General features: G+C 41.9%; 1 protein-coding gene across 1 annotated transcript in view; it reads right to left on the bottom strand.

Annotated features, from left to right (window-relative positions):
- ATRNL1 (attractin like 1) overlaps window positions 1-24,337 on the bottom strand; it is a 2,205,421-nt gene that overhangs the window by 471,667 nt on the left and 1,709,417 nt on the right. The window lies entirely within an intron of this gene.

The raw sequence follows: 24,337 nt of genomic DNA, 5'->3' as shown, positions 1-24,337 counted from the left end.
GCTTATGGACGTCTGCTCTAGGAACTTATCCAAACCTTTTTTAAACCCAGCTACACTGACTGCCATAGCCACATTCTCTGGCAATGGATTCCAGAGCTTAATTATGTATCGAGTGAAAAGAATTCATGAGCTTAGTAATCACATCAAGAAATACTGATTGTGATTTATACCGAACCATAATGGACATGCATCAAGTGGACAAGATAACATTTTCAAATAGCCCAAAACATCAGCCACTTCTAATGAGGACACCATTGTTAAAATTCACTTGCTCTTTGACCTGACTATGGGCCTTAAGTGGATCAATAAACTTTCTCACAAAATCAAATTCATTGGGCAATTGAATCAAACTTGTAGTTGCAGCTCTATAACTAGCATGAACAACACTGAAATCATTCCTATGTGGAAGAATTTCAGACTTGTGTCATTTGCACTCTGCCTGCCTCATTACCCTCTTCTTAATGATCAATTCCTGGGAAAACCAGGGAACACGACTTTTCTTTCAATGTGACTTCTGCCTTTATAACTTGAATTAAATTATTAAAGATTCAACTAAAGTGGTAGAATTAGTATTGTCCAAGGAGTCTTGAACGGCAGACCACTCTTCATCAAATTAGACAGATCAATAGGGTCACGGAATGGTTTACTTAACTCTACAATACAGTCAGAAAGATCAGCCTTCTTAGGGAGTAATCTTAGTTTCAAATGAAAATGGTCTGACCATAAAACAGGGTCAATTATAAGATCAAAAATACAACTTACAGTTGCCCATACTAAAGAAATAATCAGCAAATCAAGTGTATGTGCTGGTTAATGCATGGGAACATTAATAAATTGAGATAGCTTAAGGGCGGATAAAGTTAAAAGTCAATGACCCTTTGGGCGTATCCTCAACATGGACATTTAAATAATTGAGGATCATTACATTTTTGCATCTAAAATGGAAAGAAGAAATAAAATCTGCAACACTCATAAGATCAGCACCATCAAATCCAGACAGACAATATATCAGCCCTACTAACTAGCACTGTAACCTTACTACTAGATTTTCACATACAAGTCCAAATTCAAGAAGGGTTTCTGTGATTTCTCCTGTCCTAGCTTGATGAAAAAACTTATGACCAGGGGGGCAGAATTGATGTAGCAATACATTATGAGCCTCCGAGTGCTAGGTTTTTGCTAGGTAAAATAAGTCAGGCTGCATCTGACAATAAGGCAAAAATATATATTTTTTTCTAGTAGATTGTGCATTACTATATGCAAAACCATAGGTTTTGTCTGACTGAGATGATTATACAAGTGGGGTGGATATATAACACTACAGAAGATCTATTTTCATTCTTCTTTTTTACTTTCTTTATTTACATTTATATGCCACCAATGCTGAAGCTCTAGGTGGCTCACAATAATACATATTGGATGCGAGGCCTCCTCCTCGCATCCAAAAAGAGTTTTAAACTCACCAGAAAACCCATCCCCACACCCCCCAGACTCGAAATCAGCACCTTTCTCTCGCACAACCTACAAATCTGCCTAGTGTATGCCCCACCAGGCCTCCTCGAGGCTAACCCCTCCCCCCTAATTGAATACATTTCCAAAAACATAAACATACAAATGCCAGCAATCATCCTTGGAGACTTCAATCTCCATGTAGATAATGTCCCCACATCTCCTGCCTGCGACTCCCTACTAACAGCATTAGACGCCCTCGGTTTCTCACAAACTATCACCCAACCTACTCACAAAGCAGGCCACACCCTCGATCTCTTATTCACCAACTCACAGATCCAAACCAACACCCCCTCTTGTACACCCATTCCCTGGTCCGACCACTATCGCATCGATGTGACATGCTCTGTTATTAAAACCCATCAGCCCACTCAAGGTAAAAAAGTCATACAGTTCAGACGTAACTGTAAACAAGAAGAGTTAATATCAGCCATGTCCACTGATATCAACTCACTTGATTTGACAGACGTCGATACTGCTCTCACATCCTGGAACCATATCACCAACACGATTGCCAACAAGATCTGCCCCATACAAGAACACACAATTGACATGTCTCAAAAACACAAACAACCCTGGTATACACCAGAACTAAAAAGCATGAAATCCAATTTAAAAAAGCTCGAAAGAGCGTGGCTCAAAGACCCTACCGCCACCCAACTAAATAAATTTAAATCCTACATGCACTCCTACCGAATTAACATCGACAAAACCAAAAGAGACTTCCACTCACAGCGCATACACCACCTGCAATTCAATCCTAGAGCCCTATTCCAACTAGTAAACAATTTAACTAAACCTTGCACTCCATCCATACCAGACATAGACAACCAGACAAAATGTGAAGAACTAGCCCTATTCTTCCACAATAAAATCAGCAATATCATGTCACGCTTCCCCCCCAAGCAAACATCCATAGATACTACACAACACCAATCTAATACTAATCTTTCATCATTTGACACCACCTCATCCCTAGAAATAGAATCTATCCTTAAAAAAATCAGACCCTCTACACACCCTACAGATACCATTCCCACAAAACACCTCCTCACCATCCCCGGCATCATCGCCAAACCTATCTCAAACATTATAAACAAGTCTATTGAACTTGGCAGTATCCCTAAAAACCTCAAGCATGCTATTGTGAAACCTATACTGAAGAAGCCATCCCTTGACCCCTCTGATCTCACCAATTTCCGTCCTATTTCCAACCTCCCACTTATCACAAAAGTTCTTGAGAAAGCCATAAACAAACAGCTATCAGACTACTTGGATGAAAACAATATTCTCGCCCCCTCACAGTTTGGCTTTCGCAAACATCATAGCACAGAGACCTTACTCATTTCACTCTCCGACCAAATATTGAAAGGTCTTGACAAAGGTCATTCACACATACTCATTCTCCTAGACATATCCGCTGCATTTGACACCATAAAGCATCAAATCCTATTAGAACGTCTCAGCAGCATTGGTATCTCAGGCCTGGCTCTACAATGGTTCCACTCATATCTAGCTGAAAGACAATTTAGCGTACAAATGGGAAACTCCACCTCCAAGCCCCACAACTTCTCTCAAGGAGTACCACAAGGTTCATCGCTATCGTCCACACTTTTCAATATATATCTCCTCCCCCTCTGCCATCTCCTTGCTAAACTTGACCTTCCGCACTTCATATATGCCGATGACGTGCAGATACTTATTCCGATTAAAGACTCAATACACAAAGCCATTGAAACCTGGAAATCCGCCCTCTCTGATATTAGCAGCCTCTTATCTAACAACTTTCTCGCCCTCAACACTACTAAAACAGAACTTATCCTAATATCACCCCCCCAACATATCCCCCACCCTCCTTATGACCCCCACACAAACACACAACAATGGCCCTGCCACTGACCACACCTTCCCCACCCATGTACGAAGCCTCGGCGTACTCATTGACTGTCATCTTAACTACAAGAAATTCATTAATAACACCCTTAAAGACTGCTTCTACAAACTGCACACCCTAAAAAGACTCAAACCTCTCTTACATCTCAGCGACTTCCGCACCATATTACAAGCTCTCATATTATCGAAAATAGATTACTGCAACTCCTTGCTACTAGGTTTGCCTAAAAACACCATCCAACCTTTACAACTACTCCAAAATGCAGCTGCCAGGATTCTCACCAACACTCACAAATATGATCACATAACCCCTGTACTCAAACATCTACATTGGTTACCTGTCGCATCTAGAATTACCTTCAAAGCCCTCACCCTAATACACAAATCCCTTCATAACAACAACATGCACTGGTTCAAAGAACACTTCTCCTTTCACAACAGTAGTAGACCCACCAGAAAACAATATCTAGCCACACTACACACCCCCTCACCTAAGCTTACTAAACTCCGCACCACTAACGAAAGAGCCCTCTCCCTAGCAGGACCGATAATTTGGAATAAACTACCCACTTCCCTCCGCCAAGAAACCTGCCCAAAAATATTCAGGCAAAACCTGAAGACTTGGTTCTTTAGACACTCATACACCTAACATTCACACATTCACTAGCCCCCCCCCCCCCCTAACTCCTAACCTCCCCCCCCACCCCTTTTTTCTTCCCACCCCCTAACCACCCCTTTCCACCTTGCCTAACAATTAGCTTTCTACTATGCTTCCCGGAAAGCAAATTTATCAAGACAGCTTACTGTAAATAAGAACATTTCTACTCACAAACGTGTATATATTCCTCGACAACCATTGTATATACAAATGTATTCCTCCTACAAATGTTGATATCAATCATATCTAGCAGAATCTCCCTGCCCCTCTTCTGACTAACCACTATCATGTACCCCACTTAGTTAATTATTACTTGTATAACTTCCATATTACTCGTATGTTATTGTTTTTGTTATTATTGTTATTTCTACTATTCCTATTATAATCATGTGACAATTGTAAAGCCTGTTGCTAAGTTCTGTTCTCTGTAAACCGATGAGATGTTCCCAACGTTCGTCGGTATATAAAAGATATTAAATAAATAAAATAAATAAATAAACATACATAATTTTAAAACAAAACAATCAATGCAACGAAGCAGACCAATATTGGTAGAAATCTACCAAGTCCAAGCAAAATAGATTAACAAGAAGCTAGTCTGAAAAAATGTGTCTTTAACAATGCCTTAAAACTTTCTGTGCAAGTCATTAAATGAAATTCCTGTGGCAGTAGGTTCCATAACATGGCTGCTGCCACAGATAAGGCCCTCTCACGTGTCTCTGCCAGACGTGCAGACATCAAGCAGGCCCTTCTGTGAGGATCCTAAAGCCCGTGCCAGATTATCGATATGCAGCATGGTGTTTGCCCAAGGTAAAGAATCAAGTACAAGGAGCTTATGCACGAGCATTGCTATCTTATAGCTCACCCATGCTTCAACTAACAGCCAATACAGTTGGTATAGTACTGGGCAAATATGATCTCTCTTCGAGCTGCCAGAAATTAAATGGACCGCTGGATTCTGTAAAAGTTGCAGTGCTCGCAATGAGGTAGTGGGCAAACCAATATATAGGGCATCACAAATTGCTCGCTATAAGCCCTCGTTTTGCTAGCAATCAGCTCTCTTTCTTTACAGATGAACTTAAATTTCTCCCTCCTAATTCCTAATCCCAATGTTCTGATTCTTAAACACCCAGGTATTAAACAAGTCTGAATCCGGCTCGCCATGCAATGTCTATAGTTATCTCCCTGGTTATCTCAGTTCTATGGATCCAAGTTTGTCCTTCCTTGTTTAATGTAATGCATTCGTTTATGCGATGGTTATTGTTACAATGTAAACCGAAGTGATTTGTAACTTGTTACAAGAATATCGGTATATAAAAGTGTTAAATAAAATAAATAAATAAAATAATCACAATAGTCCAACATAGATATCATCATCAATTGTACGATTTCTAATATTGAGAAGAATAAAACCATTACTAAAACCAAAGGATTTTAGAACTGTCCTTCAGGCCTTGATCTTTAAATCCATAGATTACTGTAACTCCTTACTCCTAGGTTTACCCTATACAACACTCAGACTGCTACAAATCATGCAGAATTCCGCCGCAAGGTTATTAACAGGTTCAAAGAGAAAGGAACACATTACGCCAATTTTGCGAGAACTCCATTGGCTGCCAATTGAACAGTGAAAACAGTTTAAAACCTTATATATCCTCCATAGAGCGGTACATGGAAACATGGAATGGCTGAACGCTGCAATAAGGGTACATACACCCCAGAGAGATCTGAGATCCGCCAATAAAGGCTTACTGTCCATTCCTTCAATGATCTCAGCAAAACTAACATCAGTAAGGGAAAGAGCCCTATCACTTGCTGCTCCAAAAATCTGGAATAACCTACCAGTTGACATTTGGCTAGAACCAAACAGAATGGCATTCAGAAAAAAAGTCAAAACATGGCTTTTTCAGCAAGCGTTTAATGATGGTGACAGTAATTTGTGAAGTAAAAAAATCACAAAAAAAAAGAAAAGAACTAAAGGCTGAGGTGAAACAAAGTTGAGTTAGTCACAGTGTTGAATGTTGTTGTCTAGATGTCTCACTGATAGGCCATTATTATGAAAATTGTAATGAAGCGTTTAACTTTTTAGAATTGTTATATTATTTGTAATTTTGATTTTTTAGTATAAATGTTTTTATGTGATCTTGTAAACCGATATGACGGCTCCCAGCAAAATACCGTTATTGAAATTTTAACAAATTAATTAATTAATTACACAGAAATCATCAGCCATCTGCAAAGGGCATAATTTGAATAAAACTGACTGTTCAATTGATCTAATTTGCTTCTTAAATGAAATGTCAGAATCAATGACAACTCTGAAGTTCTTCATAAAGGAAGATAGCTGTACATCGGTGTTCTCAGTCTTCAAAGAGAAGGGTATTAAAATAAAAATATCTACCCATTCCCAATACTTGAATGCCATAAGTTAGAGACCACCGGATTGTCACTGCTATGCAAGCTGTGAATTTGATACTATCTATATAATGATTCAAATGATATTGTCTGTTTTTAAATTTGTTGTAATCCATCTCGAGGTCATTTTTAGTAACAAGTGGAATATTAAATGTCTATAAATAAATAAATAAATAAATAAATGATGATGTTCCTCTGGCTCTGTTATCAAGAGAGCACACAGCCCTTGTTGGTAACTCAGAAGGTAATCCTTAAAAACAATACCACCACAAAAAAAGCAGCAATACAAATCAGTCGAGAGCAACAGCAAACAAAGCGTACATATTTCTGGCAAGGTGCACACAAAGGAGGCAAGTGAAGGGACAAGCAAATAGCCACAGCACTTTGCCATGGCCCTGCCTAGGGGCCAGTCCTCTTCCTGAGCCACATAGGTGCCTCATATTGACATTGTAAGGGGCGGTTCTGGCAGACAAAGCAAGAACCGGAGTTCAGGGCTCAGAACGCATGCAGCTTACCAAGAATAAAGTGCACATTCAAATGGACAAGTCTGGGAACAAGCCCTCCCTTATTCAACTTCCCAGACCTGGTGAAGAGGATGTTTAAAATGGTAGCCCTCACCTTTAGTGTGCTAAGGGCCCCTCTGATCTAGGGATCCCCCAAAGCATTAACTGTGGTCTTCTCAGGGGTACGTGCCGAGAGTGCCTTCTTCTCAGGAAATGTAACTGGCACATTTCAGCTCAAGGGCATTGGCAATTGTTTACTCTAGAGGCCAGGCAGGAAGTAAATTATCTAGCCTTCTGGAAAAAATTCAAGCTTTGTTTGCATCGCAGGGCTGGGGGCAGGAGAGGACCCAGCTAAATCCTGCAGTGTAATATCTGGGGCATATAGGGCTATGTGGGCATTGGCTGAATGCTTTTTTTTCTATTTTTTTTATACTAGGCAATTTATGATATAACTTCTTGTTTTTATATCACTCCTTCAGGTGTTCTTTGTTCGGGGAGATGGTATAAAAATTTTATTAAATAAATGGGTCATTTATATTTCCTGTTAATGTCATCTTTTACTTATTGTGGTCTAAACCTGAGGAAGAGTCTAGAAATGTTTTACGTTATCTTAAAAGAAAGATGTCACCTTATATTTTTTGCCTTTATTTATTAACCTTTATTGCCTCACAGGGTTCTCTGTGCTTATCTTCTGCTTTCTTGAATTCTGATACTGATTCTGCCTCTACATCTTCCTCAGGGAGACAGTTTATGCATCCACCATCTTCTCCATTAAAAAAAACCCATTTCTGACGTTACTTCTGAGTCTACCCCCTTGTAATCTCATGCCCTAATCTGTTTTAGAACTTTCCACTGTAAAAGGCTTGCTTCTTGTATATTATTATAGATTCAAATGCCATCAAAATTAACTCCGTCTTTTGGCCTCAGAAAGCACATAAAGTAAGATGTGATTGTAATAATTAAGATGCTATATAAAACATAATGTTACCCTTTCTGTACATTCTGTAAAATAATAGATCTAAGCTATAGGGAGTGAATTCAAACAAGCATTTTCATCTCTGGTTTTTGATCAGTTGTTAAACCGCCTGAGGTTTGTTCCTGTGGTTTATGAGTTTCCCGGAACACTTCCACAAAAAGATTTCCTTATGCTGTACTTCAGTACAGTCCATCGATGCATCTGGAGTCACTTTGCATTTGCTCCTCTCACTGGATGGCATCACTTACCCTCCCTGGCTGTGAAGGTTGGGGACAGGCCTTCTATAAGAAGGCCTGTCCCATAGACTGTTTTCCCATAGACTGTTTTCATACTGTTGACGTCCAGAACCTATGCTCATGTTTTTACTCATCAATAAGAAATTTCCCCCTCCTCCCCCCCTCCACGAACAACCTTCCTTCCCCCTCCCCCCCATTAGCAAACCTCCCTCCCCATGCGCTAGTTTCGCTCTAATAGTGCATACTGCTACTGTTCCTAGTTATGTTATGATATATTATCCAAGTTGTTCACTCCCTTGTTCATTGTAAGACATATGTTGTCATTGTTTACTACCTGTTATAATGTAAACCGGAGTGATAAGTAATTCTGTTACCTGAACTTCGGTATAAAAAAAAAAGTTATAAAAATAAGAAGAAAACTTGGCATTGTTCTCTGTGAGCTTGCTACAGCTTTCCTTTATTCCCAGGACTCAACAAGTTGTCTTTGTGGCATATCCAAGCCCTGCCTACTGTCCTACAGCATTCCCCATGGGACAGGCCCTATCCTACTTGGGTTTTTACTTGGCCGCTGCAACAAGGGCAAACTTACCAGCATTATTTTATTTTTATAGTTTTGCAGAGCTGAATGTCAAAGCCATATTATAATATGGTAAACTGTGAATTTAAAAATAAGGCTGTGTTTTAAAGATTTGCTCAGCTACATTTAGGAAGGCAATTTTCAAAGGGATTTCTGCAGGTAAATAGATGCTTACTAATGGAAAAAACCCTTTCAAAACTGCAGCCCTTTGCCATGCAGACAACAGTACATATGCTGTCCACAGCACATATCCGCTTCCCTCATAGGGAAAAGGTGTGATGCAAGCAATGGCATTAGCCTGGCTCTCTTTAAGCACGTGCATACATTTCATTTTGAATTTCTCATACGTTCTTCACATAGCATACGCTGCATTTGTATAGTATGCGGGTCTAAAGATTTCCCATGGCACTGGCCCATGAAGACCTTTTCAAAAGGAAGTACTGTGTGCGGTTTCCAAATTGCCATCTCCAAGATCCAAGATGTCAGGGTACTGCTTACAATGTGGGCAATGAAATCATGAGCTAATCAAAAGGCACATTTTTGCCCTCAGCATCAAGACCATATTATACAAAAACACGTTTTACATTTTTGGTTACAATGGAAGTCCCATATCAAGCATCAGACAAGTTGCCAAATCACGGTGTTCACAAACTTATTTCCCAGATGTGGTTAAAAAGGGACAGAAGGCAATGATGCTCTTACATACCTAACAATTCAATTACAGTTATCTGATAGTGCAACCACATATTTTTCTCCAACAAACAATCTCAGCTAGAAACTCCATGCAGTCACATAAATAAAAGGGCCATCTGGCAAGTATAATTAAGGACGAGTGGAAATAAAGCATTAATTAGCGCAGTATTTCAAATGACCTTCCCAGGCCTTATTATGAAATTAGATCTAAAACAGGTAATCGTTTATTTCATGTTGCAGTTAAATTTAACTACACATGAATAAATAATAATACCAAACCTGCAAGCTGATACCACACATTATCAGCTCAGACCCGATAACAGAATTGTCTTACTTCTTTAAGACGATGTAATTAAAACTGGATACAAATCAACTGGCTGGAAACAGTAGTCTGACTGGAGATGAAATCAGTCAATGACATGAGCCAAGGTTGCATCCATGTCTGCAATATAGCGAGGGAGGAAAGCAGAGCCATCAAAGATGACACAACCTTCAGAAATGTACATCGGATATTGTTAAATCATGTAGTAAAACATGGCATAAACTATCACTACTGGCACATAATAGGACATCAAGGGTTTCTGCTGCTATAATAAACTTGAATACCGAAGGTCAAATGGTTTAAGTGTCATTGGAAGCACGCCGTGCTATTAAAGCCATAATTATGTATATTTTTGGTTATTTTAATTATATATGATGAATGAAGCCATTTGTATGAAAAACTGAAAAAAAAACAACCCAGAGGGGGTAAGAAGGAAGTAATTAGGAAAGCAAAGTTGCTGACTTTTAAGAGGTATTTGAGGACAGCAAGATGCCAGTCCTCACACATGGTCACCATCATCAGATGGCACCCAGCACAGAAAACTTATGTCAAAGTTTCTAGAACTTTGACTTACCCACTCTGAGCATGCTCGGCATGCCTTATACCACACATCCATGCAGGTCCCCTCAGTCTTACAACATAGAATTAAGAAGAATATAATAAAGAAATAAAATCCATGAAGTGGAGACCCAACTCCATGGGGAGGTAGGCGGGTCTCGTGAGGACTGACATCCTGCTGTCCTCAGAAAACACCTAGTATGATTGAGGTCTTTAGAATCATGAGAAGTCTAGAACAGGTAGATGTGAATCGGTTATTTACTCTTTCAGTTAACAAATGGACTAGGGGGCACTCTATGAAGTTAGCAAGTAGCACATTTAAAACAAATCAGAGAAAATTCTTTTTCACTCAATGACAATTAAGCTCTGGAATTTGTTGCCAGATGATGTGGTTAGGGCAGTTAGTGTAGCTGGGTTTAAAAAAAAGTTTGGATAAGTTCTTGGCGGAGAAGTCCATTAACTGCTATTAATCAAGTTGACTTAGAGAATAGCCACTGCTATTACTGGCATCAGTAGCATGGGATTTACTTAGAGGTAAATCTTAAAAAAGTACGCCGGATTTTATAAGATACGCGCATAGCCGCGTGTATCTTATAAAATCTGGGGTCGGCACGCACAAGGCTGGGGGACTCGGGACAGCCCTCCCGGCCCGCCCCGAACCATCGCCACGCCCCTGGACTCGCCCCGGACCACCTCCTGACCCCAGAAATGCCCCCAGGACACGCCCCGGACTGCCGATATGCCCCCGGACATGCCCCTCCCACCCCTTTTACGAAGCTCCAGGACTTACGCACATCCCGGGCCTTTGCGTGCGCCGGTGACCTATGCAAAATAGGTGCGCCAGCGCGCGAGTGCCCTGCGCGCATAAATCCGGCAGGATTTACATGCGAACGGCTTTTAAAATCTAGCCCTTAGTGTTTAGGTACTTGCCAGGTACTTGTAGCCTGGATTGGCCATTGTTGGAAACAGGATGCTGGGCTTCATGGACCCTTGGTCTGACCCAGTATGGCAATTTTTATGTTCTTATTATATAGTAAGCGACTCTGCTTTCACTGAGGACAAGCAGGATGGAAGTCCTCACACATGGGTGAATCCCTAGCTACAGGTAGCCCCCCCCCCCCAACAAAAATGGGTAACAACAAAACAGGTGACAACAGGCACAACATTTACATTTATTGGAATTTATGAATAGCTTAACACTAAAAAAAAAAAAAAAAAAAGGGTCTAAGTGATGAACAAGAATACATTCATAAATAATGCAGATAACATCAATACAATATAAAAGTAACCACATAATAAAATACTAAAAAAAATATAAACGCACTCATAAAACAAATTAATACAAATAACATGATTATAAAAAGAAATATTTAATAAAACAGAGAAATAAAAACTAATAAATGAAACCTAAAATTAAAAAATAAGCTAATTTAAAAATTCTTCTTACTCCTAGTTGTACGTATCCTTGTTTATTGTAACTGTATTTATAATATGTATTTATAATATGTATATTACATATTTTGTTCTATGTTCCGGTTATTACCCCATTGTTTACTGTAAACCGGCTTGATGTGATGTTATCACGAATGCCGGTATAGAAAAAATCAAAATAAATAAATAAAATAAAATTTAAACCAAAAGGGCTTAACTTGTTTTCTGAAACTCTTTACTGAATCACACTGTCTAATTTAAATCAGAAAGAATTCCAGAGAGTGGGACAAGTTACAGAGAAAGCGCATTCTGATATCATATGGAGACATGCGACTCTAGGTGAAGGAATCTCAAGCAATCCACGCTGTGATGAATGTAGAGCTCTAGTAGGTTGATAAAATTTTAATATGTTTTTGGCCCAAGAACAGGTCATTAAGTAATTTGAAAATGAGCATTCCTATTTTGTATTTGATTCCCTCATTTATGGGGAGGCAGTGAAGTTCAATTAAAGTAGGAATGATAAGGTCCCTTCTTTTCAGGCCCGATAACAAATATGCAGCAGAGTTCAGCAACAATTGTAATGGCTAAAGAGTTGTTAGAGAAATACCTGTGTAGAGACTATGACAGTAATCAATAATGGGAAAAATTGATGCATGAAGAACAGTACTTGAGTACAGACTATTACAGTAATCAATAATGAGAAAAATTAATGCTTGAAGAAATTCTGGCAGGTATAAGACGTTCTTAAGACCTGCCAGGACATGGAGTCTATAAAAGCCATGGGAAATGACCTGTTTGATATGAGGCTGAAAAGAGAGAGAGAGTTCTCTAAGATAACTCCAAGGATTTTAATGTGACTCTTAATAGGAAAAGATTAATTATCTAGAGTAATAATCCCTTCATTGAAAGATGAGTATGGGCTATGAATTGCTAAGAACTCTGTTTTAGACATGTTCAGTGAAAGTTTGTTGTGTTTTAGACAGGTTTTTATTGTAGAAAAGCAAATATTAAGATGATCAATAGTATTTTGCCAGGATGAATGAATGCAAAGGACGAACTGTAAGTTGTCGGTGTATAGTTGAACAGTCAGTCAGGTTAGAAAGCATTTTACAGATGTGAGCTAAATAAATGTTGAAAAGGACAGAGGAGAGTGCAAATCCCTGAGGAACTCCAGTTTTGATGGTAGAAACAGTTGAGAATTCATTTTTGAATTTGACAGACTGAGACTGATTAGAGAGGTAGGAACGGAACCAGGTGAGAGCTTTACCAGAAAAGCCACACTCTTGAAAACAGAATAGAATATTGTGATCAATGGTGTCAAAAGCAGAAGAAATGTCTATAGAGATGAGAAGAAATTGTTGGCCAGAATCAATGCCTCTCCTTAGTGTATCTGAGAGAGAAAATAGTAAGAGTTCTGTACTTAAGGTGTGCCTAAAACCATATTGGTGAGAGTCTAACAAGTAAAATTTCTCAAGGTATTCAGTTAACTGACACAAGACAGCAGTCTGGTCAGAAAGAATGGGCCCTAGGGGGTAACAGAGTTGAGTTCTAAACCTCAAATAAGTCCCAAAGGACAGCTTTCCAAACCTACTGTCACATCGGCCATCCCTATCTAAACAGTAATGTGATGTGAATGATTGGATGGAATTCCGCATCACAACTCTGCAGATTTCGTCCATGGTGATTGCTTGAAGGTGGCCACTAATACTTCCATGACTTGAACATAGTGAACCTTGATATGACCCCAAGATGCAATCCGGCCTGGGCTTAACAGAAGCAGATGCAGTCTGCTAGCGAATTTTAAAGCGTTTGCTTGGCAATGGTGATCACCAGCCTATTCTGATCAAACGAAACAAAAATTTGGATGGGCTTTCTATGGGCTTCAGTCTGCTCCAGACAGAAGGCCAAGGCTCTCCTGCAGTCCAAACTGTGCAGGGCTTGATCACCTTGGTGCGAATTAGGCCTAGGAAAAAATGTTGGCAGGACGATGGACTGATTAAGATGGAAGTCCACCACTACCTTAGGCAGGAGCTTAGGGTATATACGCAAGACCACTCTAACATGAAAAACTTAGTATAAAGTGGATAAGTCACTAAGGCCTGGAGCTCACTGACCTGTGTGTCAAAGTTAACGCCACCAAAAATATGACCTTCTAGGTCAGGTACTTCAGGTCATAGTAGTGCAGTGGCTCAAAAGAAGCTTTCCTCAGCTGAGTTAACACCACGTTGAGGTCCTGAGACACAGCAGATCTCGCATAAAACATATAACTATAGGCTATACAGAGATAGGCTTACCCTCTACACCATGGTGATATGTGTCAATTGCATTCAGATGAACCCTGAGTTGGTCTTGAGACAGCATCAGAGAGGTGTAGAACATAGTCAAGAAGTTTTTATGTTAAGAAGGAGAAAGGGCCTATGGCCTTTTGCTCACACATGGAAAACCTCCTCCACTTCAGTCTGTAGGACTTTCTGGAAGCTATGAGGACATGAGACACATCTTTCGACAGATCGAAGGATTGCAAAGTTAATCTCTCAACATCTAAGTCAGGGGTCGGGAACCCATGGCTCGCGAGCCAGATATGGCTCTTTTGAGGGCTGCATCTGGCTCGCAGACAAGTGTCGCCATACTTTGCGGTTCCCCACTGACCCAGCTGCTCCCCGGTCCTCCGCCGCCCGGGCTTAAAATGCTGTCAGCCCGGGCGGAACGCGGCAGGACAGCTGGAGTCAGCGGCACCGGCTGCCTGCGCGGGAGTCATCGGCTGCCTGCGCGGGAAGAAGAGACCACACTAGCGTGGTCTCTTCTTCCGCGCAGGCACCCGATGCTCACCACTTCCTCTTCCGGGCCGCGGGGGGGAGGAGAAGAGAGCACGCCGACTGGAGTCATCCGGGTGCCTGCGCGGGAGTCATCGGGTGTCAGCCGGGTGCCAGCGCTGGAGTCATCGGGTGCACCCGATGCTTTCCTCTTCCGGGCCGCGGGAAGAAGAGAGCACGCCGGTGCTCTCTTCTTCCCGCGGCCCGGAAGAGGAAGTGGAGAGCATCGGGTGCCTGCGCGGGAAGACCCGCGCAGGCACGCTAGTGTCCGACGGGAAGAAGACTGCAGCGCGGCTCGGAGGAAAATGAAAATCTTCAACCGCGGCCGATGGGACTCCGCCTTCGCCTCCGCGAGGGCTGAAAATGAAGGAGGTTAGCGTTGGGAGGTGGCTGCTGCTGCTGCCGCGAGTTCCCGGGGGGGGGGGGGGGGGAAGGGGGAGAGAGAGAGTGAATGAATGAATGAATGAGCGAGCAAGCATGTGTGTTTGAGATCCTGTGTGTGTGAGTGAGAGATTGCATGTATGTGAATGATTGAGAGCCTGTATATGTGAAAGAGAGTATGTCTGTGATTGAGATCCTGCCTGTGAGAGAGAGAGCATGAATGTAAGTTTACCATTGGGAACCTGTATGTGTAAGTTTGTAATTGAAAACCTGTTTGTTTGAAAGAGTATGTGTGTATGATTGAGATCCTTTGTGTGTGAGAGAGATCATGTGTATGTATGATTAAGAGCCTGTGTGTATAAGTAAGAGAGAGATCATGAGTGTCTGTGTGATTGAGAGCTGATTTAGGTGAGGGAGCATGTGAGTATGTGATTGAGAGCCTGTGTGTAAATGAGAGAAAGAGAGGACATGTTTGTAAGCATGTGAATGAGAGTCTGTGTGTGAGAGAAAAAGACAGCATGTATTTATGTGATTGAAAGCCTGTGTGTGTGTAAGCGTGAAAAGATAGACAGCATGTGTGTAAATGTGTAATTAAGAGCCTATATGAGAGAGAAAAAACATGTGTATATGTGAGTACTGAGAGCATGTGTGTATAGGTGTGTCATTGAGAGAGAGTGCTGGTATGTGACTGAGAGAGGAGAAAGTTCCAAGCAAACCACCCCACCTCCTGCTAATTCAGAACAATCTCAGGACACCTGGATATCAAACGTTCCCAGGTATGCAGAGCAAAAAAATTTTTGTATCCTTATTATTTTTCATTACTGGATCTTTGTGTCTGCTATTTTGAAATATTTTGTTGGTATCTGGAAATGTTTTATATGAGTTTTTAATTATTGGATATTCCACTCATCAGCTGTTTCGAAATATGTTCTTTTTGTTAGTACAGTTTTACTGCTGATGATTTTATATTTCTTGATTTGTTTTATAAGGATGTGTGATGTTTCTTTTTTCTTTTGTTACACTGCATACAGAGACTCTGGCTTGTTGCAGTTTCCAATTCAGTTTTTGTCTGCATGCTTCTTGTTATGCGTTTTGGTCTCTTTATTCTATGTTAGGTGAGGGACAGCACGTGATTCAGGTGAGGTTTTCTGCTGGCGTGTAGTTTCTGTGTAGGACTCTATAGCAGCCTGACTTGGTCCGTTTTCCTAATAGGAGATGTATTGGTGTCTTAAGGCCTGGTGTAATATTTTCAGAGACTTATTGTACTTTAAAAGTGTGATCTTACATAAAATGCACACATTTACTTGTATTTAGTTTTAAACATATTGTATGGCTCTCATGGAATTACATTTTAAAATATGTGGCGTTTATGGCTCTCTCAGCCGAAAAGGTTCCTGACCCCTGATCTAAGTTGTAAGCTACCAGGCCTGAAGGTTGGGATGTTGCAACCTGCCCCAATCCTGGGTGATGAGATCTGGGTAAGTCCCCAGTATGATCGGTTTCTGAATGGACATCTCCTGAAGCAGATCTGCCTTGGCCAACGAAGGGCTATGAGTATCATAGTCCCGCTGTCCTCTCTGAGCATCAATAAAGTCTTTGCTACCAGTGGAACTGGAGGATATGCTTACAGGAGGCCCTGGCCCCAATGCAGGGCAAAGGCATCTGAGGCTAGCTTGCCATGCATCCTGTACATGGATCAGAACCGAGGAACCTTCCTGTTCCAAGGGGCTGTGAATAGATCCAAGTCCAGGCTTCCCCAGAGGCAGAAGATCCAAATCGCTACCCTTTGGTTCAGAGACCATTTGTAGGGTCCGAAGGTATGATCCAGTCTGTCCATTATCCTATTCTTTGGACCAGAAAGATACATTGCCCTGAGCCCCATTTCATGGAAGACAGCCCAGGACCATATCTGGACAGCTTCTTGACACAGGAGGTACAAGCCCATATCTTCCTGCTTGTTGATGTAGTATATTGCCACCTGTTTTGTTGGACAGTTGATCTCTGAGAGCCTACAGCATCTACCTAATTGCCCGGAGCTCCAGGAAATTGATTTGACAAAGACTTCCTTGGGTGGATCACATGCCCTAGGTGCTTAGCCCATCTACATAGGATCACCAGCCCAGGGTGGATGCATCCATGGTTAGAACAATTTGAACCCAAGGATTTTGGAAGGGTACTCCATTCCAGGTTGAAAATCCCACCACCAGGACAAGAAGTCCCAGAGAAATGGGGTGACTTGGATGCAGTCCTGCAGATCCTGAATGGCCTGAAGTCTGTGGTACTGTAAAGGCTATTGGGTTCTTCGCATATGCATACGTGCCAAGGGAGTAACATGCACTGTAGTGGCCATGTGGCCCAACAGTTTCAACATGTGCCATGCTGTTACCTTCTGGCTTTGTTGAATGGTCATCAGTGCAATGGCCTGTTGCCAATGTAAGAAGGCCTTGGCATGAGCCATGGCTAACAGGGCTTCAATGAAGTCCAATTAAGGTGATGGGCTGAGTTGTGGCTTGATGTATTTGATGACAATCTCTAGTGATTCCAGCACCCGGATAGTTGAGGTCATGGACTTGTCAGCCCCTACCTGAGAGATGCTATTGACCAGCTAATCATCCAGATATGGGAAAATGTGAACTCCCAGTCTGCCAAGATGTGCTACTACCATGGCCAGGCATTTTGTGAAGACCCAAGGTACAGACACTAGCCCAAATGGCAGAACGCAATACTAGAAGTGCTGCTTTCCCACCTAAATCAGAGATACGTCCAGTGGCTGGGGAAGATCTCAATGTGAGCATATTTTAGGTCAAGAAAGCACAGCCAATCTCTTTTTTGTAGGAAAGGGATAAAAGTGCCCTGGGAAATCATCTTTAACTTTTCACTATTTAGAAATGTATTCAAGACCATTAGTTCTAAGATGGGACAGAGTTCCCCTGTTTTCTCTGGAATCAGGAAGCACTGGGAGTAAAACCCCCTCACGGTGGATCAGGAGCGATCACTCTGGCCATTAAGGAGGAGGAGAGCTCTGAGTAAAGCACCTCCTGATGTGTTACCAGTCCCCAAAATGGACTCAGAGGGCAAATTAATGTACCACTCAGTAGATTTAATTTTTACCCTCTGCGAATGATGGCAAGGACCCACTGGTCCGAGATTATACTGGGTCATTGGTTCATGTAGAAACACAGCTTGCCCCCAACCGGAAGGACCACTGCCACAGGTACAGTGGACTTGGCTATACTCTCTTTGATCCAGTCAAAACCTCATCCCTGGAGTTGACTGAGAAGCTGTTGCCTAGGGCGGCAACGAGAGGCCTGCTGTTATTGTTGGGACCAAGAGGGCAGAGGATAGTATTTCTTCGGTGAGAAGAAAGATTTCCAGGGGCATGATCTTGAAGGCCGAGCACCCATGGAGAGCTGTTGGAGTGTTGCATGGTGGTCCCAAATCTGGGCCACTGCATCCTTCACCTTATCTCCTAAGAGATTCTCTTCTATGTACGGCATATCAGCAAGTCTTTTCTGCACATCCTGATGGAGATCCAAGGCCCGCAGCCATTTGAACCTGTGGGCACAGATCCCTGCAGCAGAGACTCTCGATGCTGCCTCAAAAACAACATAGATCAAACAGACCCTATGTTTTCTGCACTCCAGACCCTTATGTACCAGGGACTGGAGGGTGTCTTGCTGCTGCTGAGGCAGCTGCTTGGACATCTCCTGCACCTGTTTCACGATGTCCTACATATATTGTCCCATAAAGAGCTGATAAGACTGCTATATGGGCATTAAGCATAGCTCCCTGAAACACTTTCCTCCCAAGGGCATCCACTACCCTTGGATTCTTCTTTGGGGGCACTGAGGAATGGGTATGAAGGTGCTTGGCCTTCTTTAGAGCAGATACAACTATGACTGATTTGTGTGGCAGCTGACACTTGTTGAATCCAGGAGTCTTCTGAACGAGATAAAGCATGTCCACCTTTCTATTCACGGGAGCCCTCCCACATCCTCAACAGTAACTCCTATAAGCATCTTGTGTACTGGGATGGCCATGATCTCCTTAGGAGGCTCCATGTATTGGTGAATATCCAGTATCTTGTGCCGGGTATGCTTCTTCATCTGTAACTGAAATGGGATGGCTTCGCCATCAACCTGATGAAGCCTGGAAGGAGAGGTCTTCTGGTAGAGACTTCCTCTGCCATTGGGAGGAGACAGGTCGGAGGGAAGATCATTTATTTGTTTATTTTAAAACTTTTATATATCGCTTATTCAATATGGGGTAGACCTAAGTGGTTTAAAAATCAACATACTTAACTTGCTAAAACTCTAGGGGGAGAACTGGGGGGACCCTGCATCGACCACACGATCCTGACACCGATATTACAAATTAAGAGAATCCAATTTTTTCCAGGACCAATACGCACAACACTTTATTTATTTATTTATAACTTTTATATACCGACATTCAATTGAATATCACATCGGTTCACATACAACTGGGGAGCAAAGAACTAGAAGGGTGAAAGGAAGTATAAAGTTACAATTAACAGGGAATCGTAAGGAACGGGGTGAGAATGAGGAACGGTCGAAGACACCAAGTGAGCGTAATAGCAAGGAAGGATACAGCAAACTTAAACAACTTTGTTGAGATAGCAACTACATAAAATATTATATTTACATAACTGTATGACAGTCAAAAAGCACTAGTTAATGCAGCAAATTGTAGTTACAAAGTATAATAGTTGGGTTTACCGGAATTGGCTATAGGAAAGTTAGGTAGCAATAAGGGTTACATTGTTAGAGTTATGATACCTGGGGGTGAGGACAGAGACGAGGTTGGGATTAAGTGAATGCTTGTTAAGTGAATGCTTAACTTTGAATACTAATTACTGAAAACAATTTGTACAGTTGATTTTACTACACACACTTATAACTGATTCATACACTGAATCTAGCACATTCCTAGAATTATCCACCTCTTTTTATTCTTGCATTACTACTTTTCAAGGAAATGCAGACAAGGATTTTGTTTCTAAGAAAAATAACTTGCAAGAACAGCCCAAAGCACATGCAAAAAAGCTCAAAGGTACTGAATCAGCAAGAAAAGAGGACCTTGAGGTTGTATATCAGTTGCACATTGCATATTAGATACCATGCTTTCAGAATGAATTTTAAAGAGTTAAATTAGATTTATTTGCTTTCCTCATGAGTTGCTGAATCTTTCCAATCAATCAAGTTTTTGGTTAGTTCTGAAAATTATAACTGAATTTCTGTCTGTGCAGACTGACTACTGATGAGAAGAAATTGATTAGATGAGCAACGGGCCATTATTGTTCACAATGTTTATACTTAAACATTTATGTATTTATTTTATTTCATATTCTGCCTGTCCATTTGAAAGCACAAGGTGGAAGCTATTAAAAATAAATTAAACATAAAAGGTCAATATCCAGAGTGCCAGTAAGCAGCAAATCTATCTGGGTATAGTTACATGCATAATTTTTCAGATCTTCAGCAGGACTTACTGGATAAATTTTCCACTGAATTATACAGGGATAAAGTTATGTGCTGCTTTACCTGGAGGGAGCCCAATTTCAGTAGTCCGTGCAAGCTTCCAAGTGCACACATCAGTCAGTCCAAGGAGGTCTCTGCTAGTATTTTATAAACTATAGCGGAATATAATAAAATTCCGCATATTTCTGCCCTGAAAGTGCTTGTGGATGTTTCAATATGCAAGTATATTTGTAATGAAGGAAAACACATACATTCTCTACCCATTTTATAAAGTTAACATTAATATATTTTATATGCATAATAATTATAAGTTATACATGGAGGCATGTATTTTATAAATATTTAACATTTTTATATACCGACATTAGTTTGCAACATCATACCGGTTTACATCCAAACTGACAAGAGGAAAATACATAAAACAGGTATAGGGGGGGCAAAGGACCAAACGAGGCAGAGGAGAAGCCGGAAACAGAGCAAAAGAAATATAATGCAAATAACAGGTTATACCGCAAGTAACATGACATAGTAACAAAACTATATACAAGGATCAGATCAAAATGGGGGTTAGCATAGGTATGAGGGAGGTCAGTGTCTAGTTAGGGTAAGCCTGATTAAAGAGCCATGTCTTTAATTTCTTTTTGAATTTGGTAGTACAGGGCTCAAGTCGAAGAAAGGTGGGAAGAGAGTTCCATCGTGTGGGACCGGCAATGGAGATGGCGCGATCCCTTGTGGAGGAGAGATGTGCCTTTTAAGAGAGTGTACCCTGGAGGGTTCCTTTATAGTTTGCCCTGGTGGGTCGGTTAGAGCGTGTGAGGTGGAAGGGATCGTCTAGCCAGTTGGAGTTGTGACAGTAGATGGATTTATGAATGATGGAGAGTGTTTTATAGAGGATACGTGAGGGGATGGGGAGCCAGTGGAGGTCTTTAAGGATGGGGGTGATGTGGGCTGATTTCCGGGCGTTTGTGATGACCCTCGCTACTGTGTTCTGGAGCATTTGAAGCGGTTTTATTGTGGAGTAGGGAAACCCTAGCAGGAGGGAGTTGCAATAATCTAGGTTGGAGGAGAGGCTGGCCTGAATGACTGTGCAGAAGTAGGGGTTTTAGTGTTTTTAGGACGTTGAGCTTGTAGAAGCCCTCCTTGAGAATAGAGTTAATATAGTTCTTTAAATTCAGTTGCTGGTCCAGGAAGACCCCGAGGTCTCTTACAAAAGGCTGCGCTGATATGGCACTGAAGGCAGGATCAGTGGTGATTGATGGTTTAGGGGTTTGGTGTTGGGATATGAGGAGCAGTTCTGTTTTGGTGGTGTTTAAGGCAAGGTGGATGTTTGTGAGTAAGTTGTTGATGGACACAAGGCATGTGTCCCAAAGCTTAAGTGCATCGGATAATGAATCATGGATGGGAATGATGATTTGGACGTCGTCGGCAAAGAGGTAGAACTTGAGGCTGAGGTCCGATAGGAGATGACAGAGGGGTGTGAGATATATGTTAAAAAGGGTGGAGGAGAGGGAGGAACCCTGTGGGACACCTTGGGACAGGGAGTAAAGTGTAGATTCTGCATTACCTATTTTGACGGAGAACTTTCTATTGGATAAATATGATTTGAACCACAGGAGAGCTAATCCTGAGATGCCTATTTCCATCAGACGGGTGAAGAGGTGGTTATGATTGATTGTGTCAAATGCAGCATAAATATCCAGTAGGGCCAGGAGGTAGCAATGACCTTGATCCATACCTCTGATGAGGTGGTCAGAGAGGGTGAGCAAGAGCGTTTCTGTGTTGAGGTGCTTGCAAAAACCAAACTGGTGGAAGATCTTGTTGTCTTCAAGATAATCTGTAAGTTGGGAATTAACTATCTTTTCCATAATTTTGGAGATAAAGGAAAGGTTTGATATGGCTCGGAAGTTTGAAGGGTCATTTGGGTCTAACGAATATTGTGTATATTCCCCTTCTGAAAATACTTAGTTGTGTACAATCTTGGAATCACCAGTTAGTCAACACCTCCATTGGTTGTTCCAGATGTCCTCCAGTATTTCACCCTTACCGCCCACAACTTAACCCAGACCTTCCACCCAAAAACTGGAGGCAAAAGCCAAGGTAATTTCACATCTGTGACTTAAATAGCAGGTACAAAAGCTTACGGGCAAGTTTGGTAATGTATATATAAATACCACTTACAAAATAACTTATGGGTGTACTTCTAAATCCTGCCCCAGAACACCCTTTGAACCTCCCTGTTTTCTCCCCATTAACATAAGAATTTGCCATATTGGGTCAGACCAAAGGTCCATCAAGCCCAGTATCCTGTTTCCAACAGTGGTCAAGCCAGGTCACAAATACCTGGCAGGATTCCAAGCTGCTTATCTGAAGAATAAACAGTAGATTTCTGCAATTCTACCTTCATAATGACTTATGGACTTTTCCTCAAGAAACTTGTCCAAACCTTTTTTAAACACAGCTACATTAAAAGCTTTCATCACATCCTCTGGCAACAAATAACAGAGCTTAATTATGTGTTGAGTAAAAAAATATTTTCTCTTATTAGTTGTAACTTCACTGTGAGTCTTCTGGTCTTTATACTTTTCGAAAGAGTAAACAACTGATTAACGTTTACTCCTTCATTCCACTCATTACTTTATAGACCTCTATCATATCCCCCTTCAGCTGTTTCTTCTCCAAGCTGAAGAGTCCTAACCTCTTTAGCCTTTCTTCATAGGGGAATTCTTCCATCCCCTTTATCATTTTGGTCATCCTTCTCTGTACCTTTTCTAATTCTGCTATATCTTTTTTGAGATGTGGTAACCAGAACTGCACACAATATTCAAGATGAAGTTGCATCATGATGCAATTCAGAGGCATTATGGTATTCTCTGTTTTATTCTCCATTCCTTACCTATAAATTCCTAGCATTCTATTTGCTTTCTTGGCTGCTGCTGCACATAGAGCAGAAGATTTCAACGTATTTTCAATGATGACACCTAGATCCTTTTCCTGCACGGAAGACACCTAGGGGCGGATTTTAAGAGCCCTGCTCGCCTAAATCCGCCCAAAACCAGGCGGATTTAGGCGAACAGGGCCCTGCGCGCCGGTAAGCCTATTTTACATAGGCCTACCGGCGCGCGCAGAGCCCCGGGACTCACGTAAGTCCCGGGGTTTTCGGAGGGGGCGTGTCGGGGGGTGGGCCCGAACCGCGCGGCGTTTTCAGGGCGTGTCGGGGGCGTTCCGGGGGCGGGCCCGGGGGCATGGCCGCGCTCTCCGGACCCGCCCCCAGGTCATGTCCCGGCGCGCAGGAGGCCCGCTGACGCGCGGGGATTTACGCCTCCCTCTGGGAGGCGTAAATCCCCCGACAAAGGTATGGGGGGGGCTTAGACAGGGCTGGGTGGGTGGGTTAGGTAGGGGAAGGTGAGGGGAGGGCAAAAGGAAGTTCCCTCCGAGGCCGCTCCGATTTCGGAGCGGCCTCGGAGGGAACGGGGGTAGGCTGCGCGGCTCGGCGCGCGCCGGCTATACAAAATCGATAGCCTTGCGCGCGCCGATCCAGGTTTTTAGCAGATACGCGCGGCTCCGCGCGTATCTACTAAAATCCAGCGTACTTTTGTTTGCGCCTGGAGCGCAAACAAAAGTAGGCCTATTCGAGGAGTATGAAAATCCGCCCCTTAATGTGGAACCTTGCATTATGTAGCTATAATTTGGGTTACTTTTCCCTAAGTGTATCACTTTCCACTTGTCCACATTAAATTTCATTTGCATGCCCAGTCTCCCAATTTTGCAATGTCCTCTTGCAATGTCTCACAATCCTCTTGCAATTTGACAACTTTGAATAACTTTGTATTATCAGCAAATTTGATCACCTCACTTGTTCCCATTTCCAGGT

The sequence above is a fragment of the Rhinatrema bivittatum genome, chromosome 7 (genome assembly GCF_901001135.1).
Source record: "Rhinatrema bivittatum chromosome 7, aRhiBiv1.1, whole genome shotgun sequence".
Taxonomy (NCBI): Eukaryota; Metazoa; Chordata; class Amphibia; order Gymnophiona; family Rhinatrematidae; genus Rhinatrema; species Rhinatrema bivittatum.
This window is presented reverse-complemented; position numbering and strand designations above follow the sequence as displayed.